Source organism: Denticeps clupeoides, chromosome 6 (assembly GCF_900700375.1).
Source record: "Denticeps clupeoides chromosome 6, fDenClu1.1, whole genome shotgun sequence".
NCBI classification, from domain to species: Eukaryota; Metazoa; Chordata; class Actinopteri; order Clupeiformes; family Denticipitidae; genus Denticeps; species Denticeps clupeoides.
The window spans coordinates 21,039,848-21,058,978 of NC_041712.1; the positions used below are offsets into that span (position 1 = coordinate 21,039,848).

At 41.9% G+C, this 19,131-nt stretch overlaps 1 long non-coding RNA gene across 4 annotated transcripts; it reads right to left on the reverse strand.

The window, feature by feature from the left end:
• Nucleotides 1–1,494: 1,494 nt before the first annotated feature.
• On the reverse strand, nucleotides 1,495–7,797 carry LOC114792775 (uncharacterized). Of its 4 annotated transcripts, none has more exons than XR_003750153.1 (9): nucleotides 7,553–7,795; nucleotides 6,626–6,847; nucleotides 6,281–6,376; nucleotides 5,226–5,397; nucleotides 4,179–4,644; nucleotides 4,016–4,086; nucleotides 3,681–3,849; nucleotides 2,444–2,592; nucleotides 1,495–2,290 (listed from the first exon to the last, which is right to left on the reverse strand). It is a non-coding gene; the product is annotated as an uncharacterized LOC114792775 (long non-coding RNA). The 4 variants fall into 4 exon arrangements; XR_003750154.1 differs by having other exon boundaries at nucleotides 1,495–2,592; nucleotides 4,179–4,521; nucleotides 4,618–4,644; nucleotides 7,553–7,793; XR_003750152.1 differs by having other exon boundaries at nucleotides 1,495–2,592; nucleotides 6,281–6,446; nucleotides 7,553–7,797.
• Between the last annotated feature and the right edge of the window lie 11,334 nt (nucleotides 7,798–19,131).

A 19,131-nucleotide genomic window follows, 5' to 3' on the forward strand; every position in this document is an offset into this window, starting at 1 on the left:
GACAGACATGCATATTATTTGCCTTTTAGCTCAGGTTTTCAGCTCTGCCTATCAAACGGAATTAAGACTGATGTTGGCAAACACAACACACAACTGAATGCTTTATGATTGTGTGTGTGTGTGTGTTCATGTGGAGAGAAGCATTGAGTGAAGCATCCCCTATCAATTTAAGTTCTAAGGGGTGTTTGTAATGTGAGAGTTCTTTTGAAGTCTCTCAATGTGTTGAAGTGGGTGTCTGAAAGCCCTTTTTATTTTTTTTTATGGAGTATTCCTGCTTTGGAAGCATCAGGGATACTCATTAGCATATTACTTTGTGAGAAACTATATCAACAAAATGGAATCCTTTTCCATAATCTGATGGATAGAGCCATGATCGAAATACTTGAACACACATTGTAGAATTGTGATCGTACAATTCTTGAATTCTGAATTAATGCACTGTTATTTGCTTGTTTTATTTTTCTGAGATGCTGCTTGGCCATTAAAGAAAATTAATGACCATTTCTAAGCAGATGAACTGCTTCTTTTGATTATCATTTGTTATTCCTAATTGAAATATCTTATTTTTTGTCTATTTAATCGTGTTGCTTTCACGACCGTTTTCTAAAGGCAGTAAGCGGCTTAAGGACAGTATTTTAATCAGCGTTAAGGAGTTTTGCTTTGGGTCATGCCTAACATCCTTCCTTTATAAAATCACTGAAATGCACAGCCTCCACCGGATTATTGCCTTAATGAATATTATGTAATGTGCTGTGTACAGTGCGGGGGGGGGTCAAAAGCTGTATTTGGAATATATATATTTTTTTTGGTAGCAGAATTCACATTGTGTACCAGACTTCAGGTAAATGATGCCTTATTATCCAGCCAGGATGACTGAACATTCAGAAACATGCACTGTAAAAAAAATCCCGTAGTTTTTACGGAAAAAAACTGGCAGCTGGGGTTACCAGAACAATTCCGTAAAATATACAACAAAACAGTAATTGCTTTTACTGAATAACATGTACATTTTACAGTTTAAACCAGCATATAACACACTGGTCTTCTGTTATATTTACTGGTTTAAACTGTAAAATGTACGTGTTATTCTGAACAACATGTCAATTTTACAGTATAAACCAGTAAATATAACAGAAGTCCAGTGTGTTATATGCTGGTTTAAACTGTAAAATGTACATGTTATTCTGAACAACATGTCAATTTTACAGTATAAACCAGTAAATATAACAGAAGTCCAGTGTGTTATATGCTGGTTTAAACTGTAAAATGTACATGTTATTTGGTAAAAGCAATTACTGTTTTGTTGTATATTTTACGGAATTGTTCTGGTAACCCCAGCTGCCAGTTTTTTTCCGTAAAAACTACGGGACTTTTTTTTACATTGGACATCAAAACCCATTTGATTTCACTAAAACATACACAGTATTTTACTACAAAATCACCATTATTATAGGACTACTATATTGGAACAGAAATAAAGGCATGTCACAGATATTCTGTTAACCACACAGACTTTATTGTAAAAACAAAGCCCAACTTTAGTTAACCACAAGGCTGCCACAGAACCGTCAAACGTATTATCTCAAGAACATTGGTTCACAGCATCAGAATAAAACATGTTCACACAGCATCAGAATAAAACATGTTTCATGTGTGAGAGTATATGTCTGTGTTAGAGTGAGTGTCTCTCTCTCTCTCTGTGTGTGTGTGACATTGTCATAAACAATGAAGAATCAAAGCCCAACTTTCGGTAATCACAAGACTACCTCAGAACCATCAAACTTAACATTATCTTAAGAACATTGGTTCACAAGAGCATCAGAATCGTGTGTGTGTGTGAGAGAGTACATATGCCTGTGTAAGAGTGAGTCTCTCTCTCTCTCCCCCTGTGTGTGTGTGTGTGTGTGTGTGTGTGTGCATATGACTGCATGTAGGGGAGTATGTGTTTGAGAGGATCATCAAAGATGAACCATACTATAGATCATTAATATGTGTGTGTGTGTGTGTGTGTCTGTGTGTGTGTATATGTGAGAGAGAGAGAGTACATATTCTACAGAGTGTGTATGTGTATGCATGCTTGAACATGTGTGTGTGTATATGTATGTGTGTGTGTGTGCAATGCATGTTTTTGTGCATGTTTGTGTCTGTATGTATGTATGTTTGTGGGCGGATGAGTGAGAGAGGGTGGATCATCGAACAGTCTTACTGTGAGCACCATTCATGGTCAGACAAGTCTTGTATAAGTGTAATAACTCTCGGGTTCACATGGAGGCGGGATTTGCTGATCAGTCTTAAAATCAGACAAGAAATCGGTCAAGACTATGCATTTAAAATTTAGATTCCGCTATCTAACTGACTTTAGTTAGATAGGTAAAGTTTAAGTCGAACATTTACATTAATAACTACTAAAGCAGAACAAGGAACAACACAAGTTGCTGGGCACCTTTGCAGGCCATTTACAATGTCTCTCGCCACTTGTAATCCGAAAGGTCAGAGATTAAGGTGAAGACTCTTGGGTTCACTGGGAGTTGTTTTTTGTTCTTCTTTTCCACCACCTTTGTGCCCTTTTCAGGATTGATGATGAAAAAACACCTTGAAAAGAAAAAACAACATTGAAAACCTCTGTAAATGGAGCCACATACACAGTCTCACAAAAGTGAGTACACCCCTCACATTTCAGCAATTATTTTAGTATATTTTCTTAAGGGACAATACTATAGAAATGAAATATGGATATATTTTTAGAGCAGTCAATGTGCTGTTTGTATAGCAGTATAGATTTCCTGCCCTCTGAAAATAACTTAACATACAGCCATTATTGTCAAAATAGCTGGCAACAAAAGTGAGTACACCTTATGTTTTACCAGATGTATGTTGTTTAACCATGCAAAGCCACATGTCCTATTCGTCGTGTTCATGTTTTTGCCTGCTTGACAGGACCATACAAATTTGTGTATCTTGTATTAGAGCAGTTAAAATTTGGTGATTTGAGTCCAATTATCTCATACCAACCACTGGATGTTAAACATGGCACCTTAGAGCAAAGAACTCTTTGATGATTTGAGAATTACAATTGTTGCTCTCCACAAAGATGAGCAAGGCTATAGGCTATAATATTGGTAACAATCTGACACCGATTTACAGTACAGTTGTCAGGGTCATACAGAGGTTTTGCAAGGTGGGTTACACTCAGAAGCCTGAAAATAATCTCACAGCCTAGGCCATCTTTGTGGAGAACAACAATTTTAATTCTCAAATCCTCAGAGAGTTCTTTGCTATAAGGTGCCATGTTGAACATTCAATTGTATGAGAAAATCGTACTAAAAGCACCAAATTTTAACTGCTCCAAAACAAGATACACAAACTTGTATGGTCCTGTCAAGCAGACAAAAACATGAACATGATAAAGAGGACATGTGGCTTTGCATGGTTAAACAACATAAATCTGGTAAAACATAAGGTGTACTCACTTTTGTTGCCAGCTATTTTGATATTAATGTATGTATGTAAAGTTATTTTCAGTGGACCGAACATATATACTGCAATACAAACACCACACTGACTACTCTAAAATATACCCATATTTTATTTCTATAGTATTGTCCCTTAAGAAGATAAAATAATTGCTGAAATGTAAGGGATGTTCTCACTTTTGTGAGGTACTAGGTGTCTCTACATACCTTTGCAAAAATTCAAGCACTGATGCCAATTCAGTAGGGTGGTGAACGTTGAAACAGTAATAACTGCCGAACATTAGGCTAACAGCAGCGATGAATGTAGTGATGTCATCATTCACAATCTTGCGGTCCACACTGAGCATGAATCGATCAGCAGCATAGCAGGAGGGTCCTGTGGATACATTTCAATGCAATGAAGTTATGTACATGTAGCAAGGTAATAGAGTATTTGCAAATATGACTGTTAGACAAATTGCAGTTTATTTTGTACTGCACTGAAAAACTATTTCACATAGGGTTCATGATAAAAGAGACACTTGTGTTTGCTAGATACTCACTTAATATTATTGTGAAATCAGAGTTGAGGGTTAAGCAGGTGTCTTTCCAGAAGAGGAGGCACAGACCACCACTGTTAAAATATATAAACTCAACTTTATAGATAAACATTTAATCATTAAAGCTTTGAGGGTGTTACTGTATATGAATAAAACTTAAACTTACCACAGACAATGATGCAAGGGGTCACAGGCAAGTTTCCCAACTCTTCATCCTTTTCAAGGCTTGTCTCTTCTACATAATGAAGAAGGAGCGCCTCTTTCTCATCAAAATAGGAGAGAAGTAGAAGAATCAAGTCAAGAATTTTGAGAAGTAGAAGAATCAACCATTTGTCTGTCCTCTCAAAACTTGAAGTTTTGTGACAGCTCGTAACACGCTTGTTCCTGGTTGCACAAACATTCCTCATGAAGTTCAACAGCCTGTTTCCCTTTGTGTCAATGCTGTTTAGGAAGATCTCTTTAAGTGGTATCCCTGTGAGGTCTTTAAAGTGCACTTCCATTCCACTTTCCTGAAACAAAAATGGCCACTCTTCAGTAAGGGTTTTCATGTCTGTTCCTTTGTTGATATATTTTCGTTGACTCTAGTATGTAGATTTCATGAGAACCTTCACTTCCTCTTTCAGAAATTTGTGCTGTAAAAAAAAAAAAAAAAAGACATAGGTACGTACTTAGTTGGACCAGGAATAGTTTGTTGCCCTGTTGTTATTCAAAACCAGGTGTTCATTTAGAATGACAAGATAGTAAGTAAATTACTGACAAACTTTTTACAGTTGTACAGTTACTTTAACGGACATACTAATATTTTGCCTCACTGTTAAAATAAAATGTATTAAACAGAACAAATAACCAAAAATAACAACAAAAAAACAAAACTGCTACTTTTAGGTAACAAAAGTAATAATTATGTCTGACCATTACAGGGATAGTTCACCCAAAAATGAAAATTCTGTCATCCTTTCTCACTCCCAGATTGTTCCAAACGTGTATGCATTTATTTGTTCTGCTAAACACAAAGGAAGATATTTGTAAGAAAGCCAGTAACCAAACAGGCAGTAAATGGGAATGAGATCTGCTTGGTTACTGACATTCTTCCAAATATCTTCCTTTGTGTTTAGCAGAAAAAGAAATGTATACACATTTTGGAACAATCAGAATTTTCATTTTAATATTAAACCATCCCTTTTTTGTAATGGAAACAAATACTTGGACTTACTGGTCTCCTTTAGAACAGAAATAAATTTCCTGGCTTGAATCTTCTGGGGACTCCACTCCAAGTGACTTTAAGGTGTCCTCAAGAGATTTTTTAGTTGCGATTGAGAGTTCAGGTAATACAGCATCAATGGCATTGCTGATGTTTAAAGTGTTTAGCTCTGAATCACCCATTTCTGAAAAACAACCAAAATAATAATTCACATAAATTAAAAATTAACCAAAAAATGTTTTGTATAACGTACCCCTGTACATTACTTCTGCTGGGACTTTGGTATTCTCTGTAAATCCAATCTGCCTTATTGCATCTTTAACAGAATCACCATACAGCTCTGGGTAAAATGCAGTGCATTTCCCTCAAACTTAGATCACACATTGACCCTTCTGACAGATAGGCCTGGTACATTTGATGCCTTTCAGAGAGAGTGGAGCACAGGTTTTTGAAATTCTTTAAGTTCCTAGCACATCTTTTAAAGTAACTGTGCTTACTTTCAAAGCGCATTGTCCACAACCTGATCAAAGGACCAAACTTTAAAATCAGTGCAGGGTAATGTCGCAAGTAGTGATGCTTAGGCTTTAACCTATGTCCTGGAAAGAAAGAAAATCTACAAGCAAGATATTCTTGGATAAGAACGTCAAGGTACGCAACCTCTGGCAATGAAATTTTCTGTGCACAAATGAGCTCCACAATGTCTTTTAGCTGAAGGGTCAACTGCCAAACATCATCTGTGGGCTCTTTCACCTTGTCACACATGATCACAGGAAGAAGTCTTAGAAAATTCCAGTTCTGAATAGCCTGACCAGAAAGCTTTACTCCATTGGAGTTTACTGCACATAGCTTACTCAATGCATCAGAGCCACTGTACTTAAATTTCTTAATGAGTCTATTCAGAATTGAATAAGTGAACCACTTTTTCTACTTTATGAAGTACTTCAGGAAAAGGCCTAAATCATAGGAAAGGATACCCTCAAAAATGTCATGGCCTAAACAAGGTGGCAGGCCAGGCACACAAACATTGAAGTAATTTAATGAATTAAAAATTGAGTCAAATATTATACCTTCAGCGTTTTGTTGTTCTTCAGACTGTAAGAGTGCGCTGAGGTCCACATGCATTTGGATCTGTTTGAAAATCTGTTCGTGTTATCCGGCAATACCTGCAGAAATATTCAGAAAAACTGAAATTTTCTGTGAATCCACCGATATTATGAGACCCCAAATTGTCCCCTGCAATGCACAAAAGAGTCCCTTTAACTTAACAACCTAAATGCTGTTTCACATCGTGCTTGCAAATCTTACTAAGTTTTACATGCGCTGCGAAGATATATAATAATGCGCCACAAACAGGGTACATGCTACTCGTGTTTAAAACCACACACTTCTTCAAACAATTTAATTCAACTTACCAATTTGCCCAGACACATTTATATTACTTCACATTCCCACCAGTTTGTAGTTCTGCTCAGTCAAAGCAATAATCGTTCGCCACTTGTCCACTGCCGACGTGCTGAAACGCAAACGCTCCGCGCCAATGAGAGCTCAGCCAATCAAATTCTTTGTCCAAGGCGCAATTTTATCATGATTGGACGATGCTTAACGGTTATCTTTCAAATACTTTCAACTAATTCCTGAGAGCAGAGACAAAACAGAGCGTAGAATTTCAGATATTTCGTTTCACACACCCTTAAACAAGTAAAACCACTGCTAATTACAGCAAAACAATACACTGGACACAGACAGGACACACCTATCAAAACACACAATTTTAACATAAGAATTACGCATAAAGTTACAATCTTTTCTGGTTATTAGCATGTTGACTAAAGGCTGATTTGTACTTTAAGCATGTGTCATGTCGGGGTGTAGAGGGAGGACGGCTTGCAGGAAACGTCTTGTAGAAATAACTTCTTTACTTAATTCAAACGAGAGCTCTTCACATACACCAAGGGTGTACTCACACTAGGCAGTTTGAACCGTGCCCGAGTGCGTTTGACCACCAAAGCGCGGCTCGTTTGACTAGTGTGAGTGCTCCGAGCCGTGCCCGGGCGCGGTTCGCATGAAGTGTGAGCGCTAACCGTGCTGAAGCACGGAACAGTACGCGTGATGTCACGTTTTTGCGACGTTCCAAAACCAACATGGCGGGGAAAGGGAAAGGTGCAATGTTTGTTGGAAATTTGGGCAGATGAGAGCATCAACAACAGGTGGACAAAACGCATAAAAACTCCGATATGTTTTGCAAAATACGGGATTATCTTCTTCATCGGGGATACCAAAGAACCGCCGAGACAAGGTTAAAATACTGCAGGCACAGTATTTAAAGGTGTGGGATGCACCTTAAATCTGGCAGCTCTGCAGACGAAAAAGATCAATTCCAATGGTATTACGCTGTCGACGGCATCAAACCATCTAGCCAACCGAATGCGATCAGCGAGAGCGCCGCTCTTCCTGTTTCTCCTGAAACCCCGCCCACCATAATGACGTAAGCGTGCTGAAAGCATATGTGAGTGCAGGCCAGACTCGTACTCGGCAACCGTGCCTAGTGTGAGTACACCCTTAGAACGTTTCCAGTCCAGAGGAGTGGTTCTTTAAAACACTACAATACAATATTTTATGATAACAACTACTATAGAAATCTATTGAAATCGAACGAGAATTGCTGGTGTCTTCCTCTTGTAAGTCGCTTTGGATAAAAGCGTCTGCTAAATAAAGTAAAGTAAAGTAAAGTAACTACTTATACATTTCCAATGTGTACAGATTACAAGGCATGAATATGTTGAAACGCTTTTCTTCATGACATTTTTTAGAGAGCATTGACTGAAATCAACACAAGCAGGTTTAATAACATCATGTTATCTCATGGGTTTTCACATGTGATGCCATGAGTTTCACACAAGAATGTTCCAAAAACACATTTTTGCACATGTAAAAAACATGAAATTCATGTCTTTTCTGTAATGGATAATACAGTATATTGTTAATTTTCCTGCAATAAACCGTATTTTCGTATGTTTTTAACTGTTAAATGTAAGGTCTTACTCTGTAAAACTGATTACGGTTTTGCAATGTAAATTCTACGGTTATCCCATGTTTTCAGGAATACGGTTGTATCCTGTAGCATTTATACGGTATTTTACTGTTAAATTTACGGACATTTTTTACAGTGTGGTCAGTGTGGCAGACAGCCATGGTTCGGGCCGAGGCAGCTGACGTGTGTGGGCAGTGTCCTTGTTCACACCGATTCTTATCAGGGCTGCCTTCCAGATGCTGTCACGTAGCCGTTGAGTCGGTGGAACAAAACTCCAGGAACCGACATGGATACTCCATGACAGAGCGGAATTGTTCTGGCTGGATGGTTGTTTAGCTGTCGGAGCAGCCGCCGTTGGAATTGCTTTTCTGACCTGCCCTGATGGAGACAACAGTGAAGAGTTTAGACCGTGACACCTTCCTGTTTACCATGGCTGGGAAGAGTGCCATGCTCTTAGTACTGTGGCAAGCTAACCGCCACATCAGTGCTGGAACACCCATATATGGGCACATAACTTTAAAAAAGTAATTAGTTATAGTTACTAGTTACTTTTTTCAAAAAGTAATTGAGTTAGGGCGAGTGTATTTTTATTTCGTGGGCTCAAAACCTGGCTTATAATGACGCCCTTAGCCAATCATCATCACTTATGCAGTTGTCTCACCTATCACCAAAGAAAATAAAAGAGCTTCCCTGCTCCTGTCGCTGGTCAGATGAAAACAGCTTAATAACAGTAATGTGATGCATGTTATTGTCAGTAATGGTAACAGCATGGTAACAATGGAAACAATTATTGGATAGATTACCTGGAAAAATTAAGACATTACTCCCATCACTGCCACCAATAATGTCATTCATAAAAGTAATTTATTAGAAAATATTTGAGTTTACAGTGGACCCAGGGTAGTACCTTGCGGCACTAATGCACGTAATGCAAAATAAAAATCTGTAGGAACAGTGTTTACATTTTATCCACTGTGAATTCAGCTCAGTAATTCAGTTCTCTAGGATTTGAAAATTCATACCTTAGCCGCCTGACTGGTCAGTGATATCTCTAGACTACAATGCCTCCATGGTACCATATTTCCATGTTCATAGAGAAAAGCCAAAAACTGACAACATGCCAGCAGCTGTGCCAGCAAGATGTTACCAGTCTTATGAAAAATTATAAAATAATACAAATATTACAAATCATAATGTAAAATAAAGTACATTATATTATAAGTTTAAGTATATAATGTGGGTATTAATAAGTATAATGTATATTTACAAAATTTACCGTAATATTTATCCAAACCTTAATTATTCCTGTACTTTGTTTTACTAAATGTATACAGATTTCATGAATACCTCTTCATGAATGGTAATACTGGGGTCAGCTAATACAGACATACATGTTCCAGCACAAAACACACACACACACACACACACAAACACACAATCTGCTCCTCGATGGCTAGTTCCTTTCCCCATACACACGCTTTGCAAGTAATAACATTAACTACCCAAAACCTAACCTCTGCAAAGGGGATTTTTGTTATTCTGAAAATATAAATAAAACCAAATACAGCACTGGCCTATCAGAGATTTTGGGACCCGGAATAAGCGTTTTATAAACTGGATGTAATACACACACACCCTCTCAGCCACACACACCAAGGCCCCACACTGTGCTGGCTGAGCTCCTGCTGAAGAGCTGTTCCATTTACCCCACACAGCCCTGCAAGAGAGATTATGATGGGATGAACTCATTTTCAACACAAAGCTTTTCCCTCTCCTCCCTGTTTCTCTCTCTCTCTGTCTCTCTTTCTGTGATGAGCTCATAAAACGAGGCTCTTCAGGCGGAATGACTGCGCAAAGTCTCCATGCAGCCGCTGAGGAACCTTTTGTCCTTGGAAGGAAAAGAGAGAGGGCTGCATACGTACATGTCCAGCTCATGCTCCTTCGATTCCATAGGTTCCTCACATGCAGGTTCTCTGCTGAAAGGACATCCTGATCCTCCCTCGGAATGTGCCACAGAGAATAATCTGAACACCGTGCATAAACATGGGCACAGAAACGGCTGCAGAGCTCCACAGAGGAAGTTTCCAGACTCTTTTGATGTGGGAGGAATGCCCCCCGGTCGAAGTGGGGATTGATTGAAATAGTGAAAGGGATGGAGCTGTTAGCCTGGGGGCATGGGAAAGACAGGGGTCAGGAGTAATGCTGGACAGATGTGAGTTTATAACCTAGACTAACCTAGACGGGATGGGGGTTGAAAGGAAAATTGGAGTTATTTACCCAACTTGTTCATGGTGTCCAGCACATCAGCTGCACCATCTGAAGGTGTCAGACGTGCTGAGTAATTTTGAATGGAAATGAGCACAAACCCCAAAATGGATCTACAGTTTGTAACCAGTTACGAACCTATGACCTCGTTCATGTTTTTTTCCCAGTTAAATTATATTTCTCTCTTGTTTGCAGTTCCTCTGCGGCAAATTGTTTGTTCTACCGGAGATGTGGTAGAACCTCAGGCTGTTTCAGCAGCGCTGACCTGCGAGTTCATCTCACCCCAGCGTTAGCATCGGCAACGTAATGTCAAATATTTATACGTCCCGGCACGGCCAACACAATCCGAATTTATTCACCCCGCGGTCTGCCAGGGCTCCTCCGTCCGCCTTTCTTCTCATCTTTTCCTTCTTCACCCTCCCCCCTGAGCCATTTGGACGATCCTCCTGCGCGCCGACCTCAGCCCGTTTATCCCTCAGCACTTCAGCCAAACCCCTGAGTGCTGCAGACCTCTGCCGAGTAACAGAGCATTTGTGTAAACGCGTGTGTGTGTGTGTGTGTGTGTGTGGTTATTGTAACTAAACTCAGTTTAAAGTCACACGCAAATGTCCCATCTTTTCCAAGCAGGCTTCCTCTGTGTATTTTACAGCAAAGAGATTTATAAACGCTTATAAACAGTGCAGCCGCCACACCCTAATACACACACACACACACGTACACACAAGAGACCTCCAGAGAAGCTTGCCGGCTCCTTCGCAGTCATCCTCGGCCCCGTCTGTTTAAAGCCAGCCTCGAATTTTCTCCAGCCTCGTCATACTAATTTGCTGAGCGAAGGTGACGGTGGCGAGGACGAGCTCATGGGGGAGGGGCTCCCACGTTCCCAACGCGCAATATTAAGAACAAGGTTCAGCCGAAGCGTCTGTAAAAGATCCGGCTAAGGGCTGAGCGTGGAAATGGTTGGATGACAGATTTTAGATTGCTCCGCGTCCATCTGTGGTGGGACCTTTCCAAAATCCATATCCTGGCCTCTTTCTTTTGGTTCCTCCACGAGTTCCTGTTTAGCTTTAACCAAATCAAATGTAAAAGAAAAAAAAAAAAAAAAAAGCTAAAAAAGGGCCTTGACTAAACTATTCCAGTCCCTGGGCTGTTCCTGTCAGCAGATCACTGCTTTGATAAGAATTTATTAAACGCAGGATTCTGATTCTTTTCCAGGGGAAGACGGACCCGAAAGGCCAACGCACTAATGGAGCCGTGCATTAGGCAGAATTTAATAAAACATCTGAGGCACAAAGGCCATCTCTGTCAGAGTCTGCAGCCGGCGCGGGCCTGCTGCAGAAGCCTGCTGCACGCTACAGTACAGTACAGTAGCCGGCGATGATGTCATAATTCATCTCGTCCAGGATTCCTGGTCACGCCTCAGATTGGAAAATGGTGGCATTCTCACCATTCGGGCAGGCCACGGGGTTTGGGAATGTTGGGGATGCGATGTGCCGTGAGATGTGCACGCACGGAATGTGTCCTCTGCTTTTAACCATCATCTTGGTGAGCAGTGGGCTGCCATGAAAGGCGCCCGGGGGAGCAGTGGACGGTGCTTTGCTCAGGATTTGAACCGGCAATCTTCCGATTATGGGTCTGTTTCCTTACCTGCTAGGCCACCTCGATAAATGACAATAAACAGAAACCACAAGGAAAACAGAAGAAGATGTTAATAACGTCCAACATTACAGATCAGAACAGGGCAGAAATTTGACCTGATTGGAGGGTGTGGTTTAGGAATGTCTACGCTACCGGACTCCACACTTTTGTCTATGTTTCCCTGTGTCTTCCTGTTTTATGTATAAGAAGTCCTCACAAAGACAGGAACACAGAATATTCAGAAGCTTCCATTTAAATATTATAAGAGCCAAACTATTTGACTTTAGTAAAATATGTTATACTTAACTACACGCATATGTCATATTACACATAATTACATGCTTATAATGCATTTGGTACAATGTTATTGTTAAGTAACTTTAAGTAACACACCGTGTGCCTGTGTGTGTTCAGCATTGGTTCAATTTCCTCTTTTTCTCCAATAATTCTGTTGTTTTTAATTGGTGTGTGTGTGTGTGTGTGTGTGTGTGTTAGTTTTTATTGCTCACAAACACACAGCTCAAATCAGTTGGACCTGATGCCTCTGTCTGAATTGGCTCTGTCTGTCTGACCGACCCTGACCTATGTGAGGGTGAGGTTAAACACACACCTGCTTAGATGGACTCGCACGTATACACACTCCAACTATGACAACAATAACCACCATGCACCTCATACAATATAGTGTCAAACAATTTTATATCATATAGTCTCTATATGAACTCCATTAATTAGTAAAAAAAAATGTTACAGTCAAGTTTATATTATAACTAAATGAGTGAGATTTAAATGCTGTAGCAAGACAAGTGATCAATTACAGTGTCTTCTCTCCAGATGGTGGTGTGTCCTCTTTCCTCTGCTGTCCTCAGTGGAAGGAGTCTACTGAGCAGATTAAGGGTGTGGGCATGCTTGTGTGTGTATTGTTTCCTTTTGTGTGTGTATAAAATTCATCTCCCTCTAAGAGCCCAACTCTGACTAATGAACTCCCAGCGCTCAGCGTCTGAAGCAGATGGCTGACTCAGCGTCTGCAGCATACACACACACACACACACACACACGCACACATACACACACCGCACTTCTCGCCCACTCACCCTCTCACCCACGCACCGTGAATACCACACACCGCGCATCCCCAACACACGGAAGTGTGGGTGTGCGGGCGTCGGACATAACCTGTCAGTCGGGGCCTAATGAAGCCGCCGGTAAACAGCCGACATCTCCGCTCATCAGCAGCGGCAGACCCAGAGAACGAGATCAGAAACAGAAGGAATGCTTCATACCACCCTGACTGACAGTCACTCTATTATTCCATGTCTGCCAGTAATTTGAGGGAATCTTTCATAAGGCGTGCCACTGAAAAAGCAATTCTTGGCTCCCCGCTCAGGCCTTTGAAGAACGCGTTTCTATATGACATCTCTGCATCTCACAGCCTGGAGTAAATTGCAACCTCGTTATGTAGGAGTTTTCCTTGAGTGCAATAAATCTCGTGCCTTACATAATGCAAACATGGAAACCTGCACCTCTTTTTTCCCGGGCAGACGTGGATGTTATTTAAGTGTCCTGATGCAATAAGATGTAAAACGTGCGGGCCGCGTGTCTCCCCTGCAGCCAGGTGGTTAACTGGGAAAGTTGTGGAATAAGATGAGATTCTCGACTGTGCTTCAAGCATGACAAGCGGGACTAAAGTAATGAAACGTGATTCAGAACAGTGTACAAAATAACTATATAGATTATAGATTACACTACAGATTACTCCAGACATAGAGGCATGACAAAAATAAATGTGTGTTTTGATGCTTGACTTTGAACATCTATTTTATCTATGTAATATGAACGGGTCATATTTCTAAGTAATGTGAACAGGTAAGATACTTTACCATCTTGTGTTTGTTATGTATATTTATGCTGCTGTGACAAATTTGGGGGTAAGCAGAGGTACAATAATGTTGCCAGACTGGGCAGTTTTTGAGCAAATTGTTTGTCAGGAATAGATGCTGAAGAACCCAATTATCATTTATGTATGTTGTTGCAAAAGTAAGTTAATTTCAGAACCTTTCAGCAGTTTTGTGTGTTTATTTGTATTTTAGATTATTTTTGGCTGAAAGTATTAGGTTTCTGGCAACACTGCTTGTAGAACGTTTTGCTTTTACATTTACATTTATATTTATGGCATTTATCAGACGCTCTTATCCAGAGCGACTTAAAATCAGTAGTTACAGGGACAGCCCCCCCCTGGAGCAACTTAGCTCAGGGACACAATGGTAGTAAGTGGGATTTGAACCTGTGACTCTGTAGTCTTCTGGTTCATAGGAAAGTGTGTTACCCACTAGGCTACTACCATCCCATACTTGTCTACTACTACCATTTTGCACTTGTCACGTATTGACAGAGGAACTGGGTTTAAACAGTCCGGATTGTGAAACCCTGTTCATAAAAACATTATTCACAAAAAAAAAAAAAAAAATCATACCAACCAGAATGGTTCTCTTCTTCAGAGACCTAGTAGGTGATTCTTTCTTGTTTTATCAGTTCATTTATATAAATCCTGACATTGTGCATGAGACTCCTTCAATGGTATATAATATCGCTTTAAAAATAGGTCTCACGTTAAAATTAACAAATGATAGAATAAATAAGCATAAAGCTTTTTTTACATGCAATACGCCATAATATCCTATTTCCATGCTTGATTACAATTGAATTTTTTTTGTTGTTGTTGTTTCTGTTGTGGGAGCACCTGCCTAAAAGAGGCTGATACAATCCCAGAAATTCCCAGACGGTAGCTTTCTGGACGATCACCTGTAAATCTCTCAGACCGTCAGAAGTCAAGCACGTGTCCTGGGATTGAGTGTCGGGAGCTGGGAATGGGTGCGCAGGGGTATATTTGAGATTTGTGTTCTGACAGAGCCAACACCTACGCACACAGCCCTAAACACACCCAGATGCCGGCATTATGCGACGAAGCAGCGGTTTTGATCTACGGAGTGATGTTTCGGTGGGAGCAATGCTCTGTGGTTCCTGTGTGTTCAGCACACAAATTCACCAGCTGCCTGAGAAACCGGGGAGAGGGAAAGATCAAAGCGATAGCGAGGGCGCGCGAGAGATGGAGGGAGGGATAGAGAGAGACAGAGAGGTACGGTGGAAGAATGGAAACCACACAGTCTGGCTCCTCCTGCTTTTCTGCTGCTGAGTTTCTGGTAAGAGGCTCAGAGACAAAGGCCGGGGAACGGTCGCGTTTGACAGGGTCGAATTCGCCGCCGCGCCGTTGTCATCCGGCGGCCGTGCCCGGACTCATACTCGAAGCAGTGCGGCCGAGGCGCATGAAAGGGCTGTCTGGCGTGTTTACGCTGGGCTTCCCTCATGGCGCGAGCACATCAGAGATGAAAGCATTGGAGCTAAACTGCTTGAGAGGGCACGTGGAAAGGGCCGCACGGAGCATGTCAGTGTCGTAAAAGAGTTCTACACCTCTTAGCATTCTACATTTGTTCATTTAGTTGCTGCCCCCATCCTGCGCTACACGGATTTAAGAGGTGAAGAGGTTAACTGAGAACTGTAGACGAATACACCACAACAAAAGGGCATGGCCTTTTCCCTTATTTCACGTTATGCACGTTTAAGTAGCTGTTGAGCAGTTGGATTAACGAAAAAGAACATGACAGGCGCCTGGGGAGCAGAGTGTGGGGACGGTACCTTGCTCAGTGGCACCTCAGTGGCACCTTGCCAGATCCGGATTCAAATCGGCAACCTTCTGATTACAGGGCTGCTTCCTTAACCGCTAGGCCACCACTACCCCTGAATGGAATGTATCTGGTCTCATGTCAGTCTCAGATCTTTCCCAGTGAGTGTTTCATGCTGAAATTTTGCTATCACTAATGCAAGCACTTAATACAAATAACAGTGCATTAAGGAATGACAACATACAAGTCTCAGAAGAAGTTTAATTTGAGTGCAGTGTCGTTATGTAAAAATGTCACTGAATACACACAGAACTGTCAGTGTAAAGACGGGTGTGCAAAGAATTTAAAGCATTGATTGAATAAACAACAATGATATATGTCTATTTTTTTATTGTTGAAGGAATCTTAACAGATTCAAGTAGCTATTGCATGTGGTGGTAGTAGCCTAGTGGGTAACACACTCGCCTATGAACTAGAAGACCCAGGTTCAAACCCCACTTACTACCATAGTGTCCCTGAGCAAGACACTTAACCCTGAGTTTCTCCAGGGGGGGACTGTCCCTGTAACTACTGACTGTAAGTAGCTCGGGATAAGGGTGTCTGATAAATGCTGTAAATGTTATTACTCCAATATATATCTTTTCTTTTGGTTGTCATGTAGGAATGCTAAACAATGTTTGATGTTTACAATGTCAAATGTTGGTTAATGAACGCTAGCTAACTAGCATAGTTGAATAAGTATTAGCTAACAAAACCAAAGATCATTTTTTTCCTGTTTTAAATGTGTAACCTTCACTGGTTAGTGAACTAGGGAGTTTTATACATGCATTTATTTTTGTAGTCCTTGCTAACACAAACCAATGTCTGGCCCAGGCTTCCACCAGGCGGTTGCTAGCACGTTAGCGCACGTTGGGGCATGGTTGATGTCTCCTGCAGCCGTGCTGGATCGGTATAGTCAGCTGTTATAGTCACCCTCTCCAGAGAAGAGCCACCGGAGCTCGGGTGCAGGGAAGCTGCTCGCTCTCACACTCGAGCCAGCATTAGCACGTTGGCGCACGGTTGATGTCTCCTGAAGCCGTGTTGGATCGGAATAGTCAGCTGTTATAAGTAAAGTGAAGTGATTGTCACATGTGATACACAGCAGCCATGACAGGTGTCCGGGGAGCAGTGTGTGGGGACGGTGCTTTGCTCAGTGGCACCTTGACAGATCGGGATTCGAACCGGCAACCTTCTGATTACGGGGCCGCTTCCTTAACCACTAGGCCACCACTGCCCCACAGAGCTGCCACCGGAGCTCGGATGCAGGGAAGCTGCTCGCTCTCACACTCGAGCCAGCATTAGCACATTAGCGCACGTCGTGCATGTCGGTGCACGTCGGCGCACGTTGGTGCACGTTGGTGCACGTTGGTGCACGTTGGTGCACGTTGGTGCACGGTTGACATCTCCTGAAGCCGTGCTGGATCAGTATAGTCAGCTGTTATAGTCACCCTCTCCGGAGAAGAGCCACCGGAGCTCGGGTGCAGGGAAGCTGCTCGCTCTCACACTCGAGCCAGCATTAGCACGTTAGCGCACGTCGTGCACGTCGGTGCACGTCGGCGCACGTTGGCGCACGTTGGTGCACGTTGGTGCACGTTGGTGCACGGTTGACGTCTCCTGAAGCCGTGCTGGATCAGTATAGTCAGCTGTTATAGTCACCCTCTCCGGAGAAAAGCCACCGGAGCTCGGGTGCAGGGAAGCTGCTCGCTCTCACACTCGAGCCAGCATTAGCACGTTAGCGCACGTCGTGCACGTCGGTGCACGTTGGTGCACGTTGGTGCACGTTGGTGCACGGTTGACGTCTCCTGAAGCCGTGCTGGATCAGTATAGTCAGCTGTTATAGTCACCCTCTCCGGAGAAGAGCCACCGGAGCTCGGGTGCAGGGAAGCTGCTCGCTCTCACACTCGAGCCAGCGTGAGGAAGTTTGGTTGAGCTTTCAGTCAGGAGGTGCAGTACCCCGGAAAATGTGATTAATGACAGGGGTTTAACATGGACCGTGATGAAGGTGATTTATTTTCAAAAGTCTTTGCACGGATTAAGGAAATGAGATGCAGCGCACAACCTGATGCCCGTGTATTTTACACCCGCCAACAGAGATAAATGGGAGCGCAGGCTGGAACTCCTCAGAGATGACTTCAGGGAACAAAACGTGTCTTTCCATCATGGGAAAAGACAGCTGGGACATCATAAGTGAAAGTGAAGTGATTGTCACACGTGATACACAGCAGCACAGCACACAGTGCACACAGTGAAATTTGTCCTCTGCATTTAACCCATCACCCTGAGTGAGCAGTGGGCAGCCATGACAGGCGCCCGGGGAGCAGTGTGTGGGGACGGTGCTTTGCTCAGTGGCACCTCAGTGGTACTTTGGCAGATCGGGATTCGAACCAGCAACCTTCTGATTACGGGGCCGCTTCCTTAACCACTAGGCCATCACTGCCCCTTTATCATAACTGTAACAAAGAATAACAGATATGCTGATGTAGGGTTTCGGATCTCTCGATAAAAATAAAAAAAAATTGCGGACATGCTATTGCCTTTTTGTCATATTTTTTTCTCAAGGACTAAAATAACAATCGCTGGTTTCCACAAAAAAAAATTGCTATCTCAGTTTCGTATTAGTGTCCATCGCTTGAAAAGAAAGCTCCTGCAAAATCTGCAACATTTGCAACACCAAATGCAAGAAAATTAAGTTGTGATCTTGATTGCCACTTTTCCTATTTTTGCCACTTTTGCAAATCTTCTCTCTTCTTCCAGTGTCTTTGTTCTTGGCTTAGAAGCATCTGTAGTAATTTTTCTCTTTACAGACTTTTCAGAACAGGTGATTTTTCCACTACACCTTCTTTTAGCAAAGCTGAGAAAGGCTGCATTTTAATATTTATGACTTGATATTTGCTGACAGGGTTCCTTTTAGAAGGCGCTTACAACTCAAAAACGAAACTTTTTTTTTTTTTTTGACTGCCGCTGAAATATCCGCTGATTTTCTCCCAAACATGGAAAAAGTGTTTGCAGAGGAGTCTGAGACGTAGCCTACACCAAAATCTGACTTCAATCCCCAGCAAGCTGTTTTCTTGTCCCACACAAGCATCTCAAGTGTATCTCTGCCAAAGAAATAAACGCGAGTGTGTGTCTTTTACTGTCGAAAAGTGAATGCTTGTGAAGGCCACGCCTCTGCATTTCCAGCACGTCTCTGACAGAAAGCAGGAGGAAACTTGGAGAAACTGCCGCATGTCCCATCCACGAGGGAGACCGAGAACAGTAGCAGAGTTGT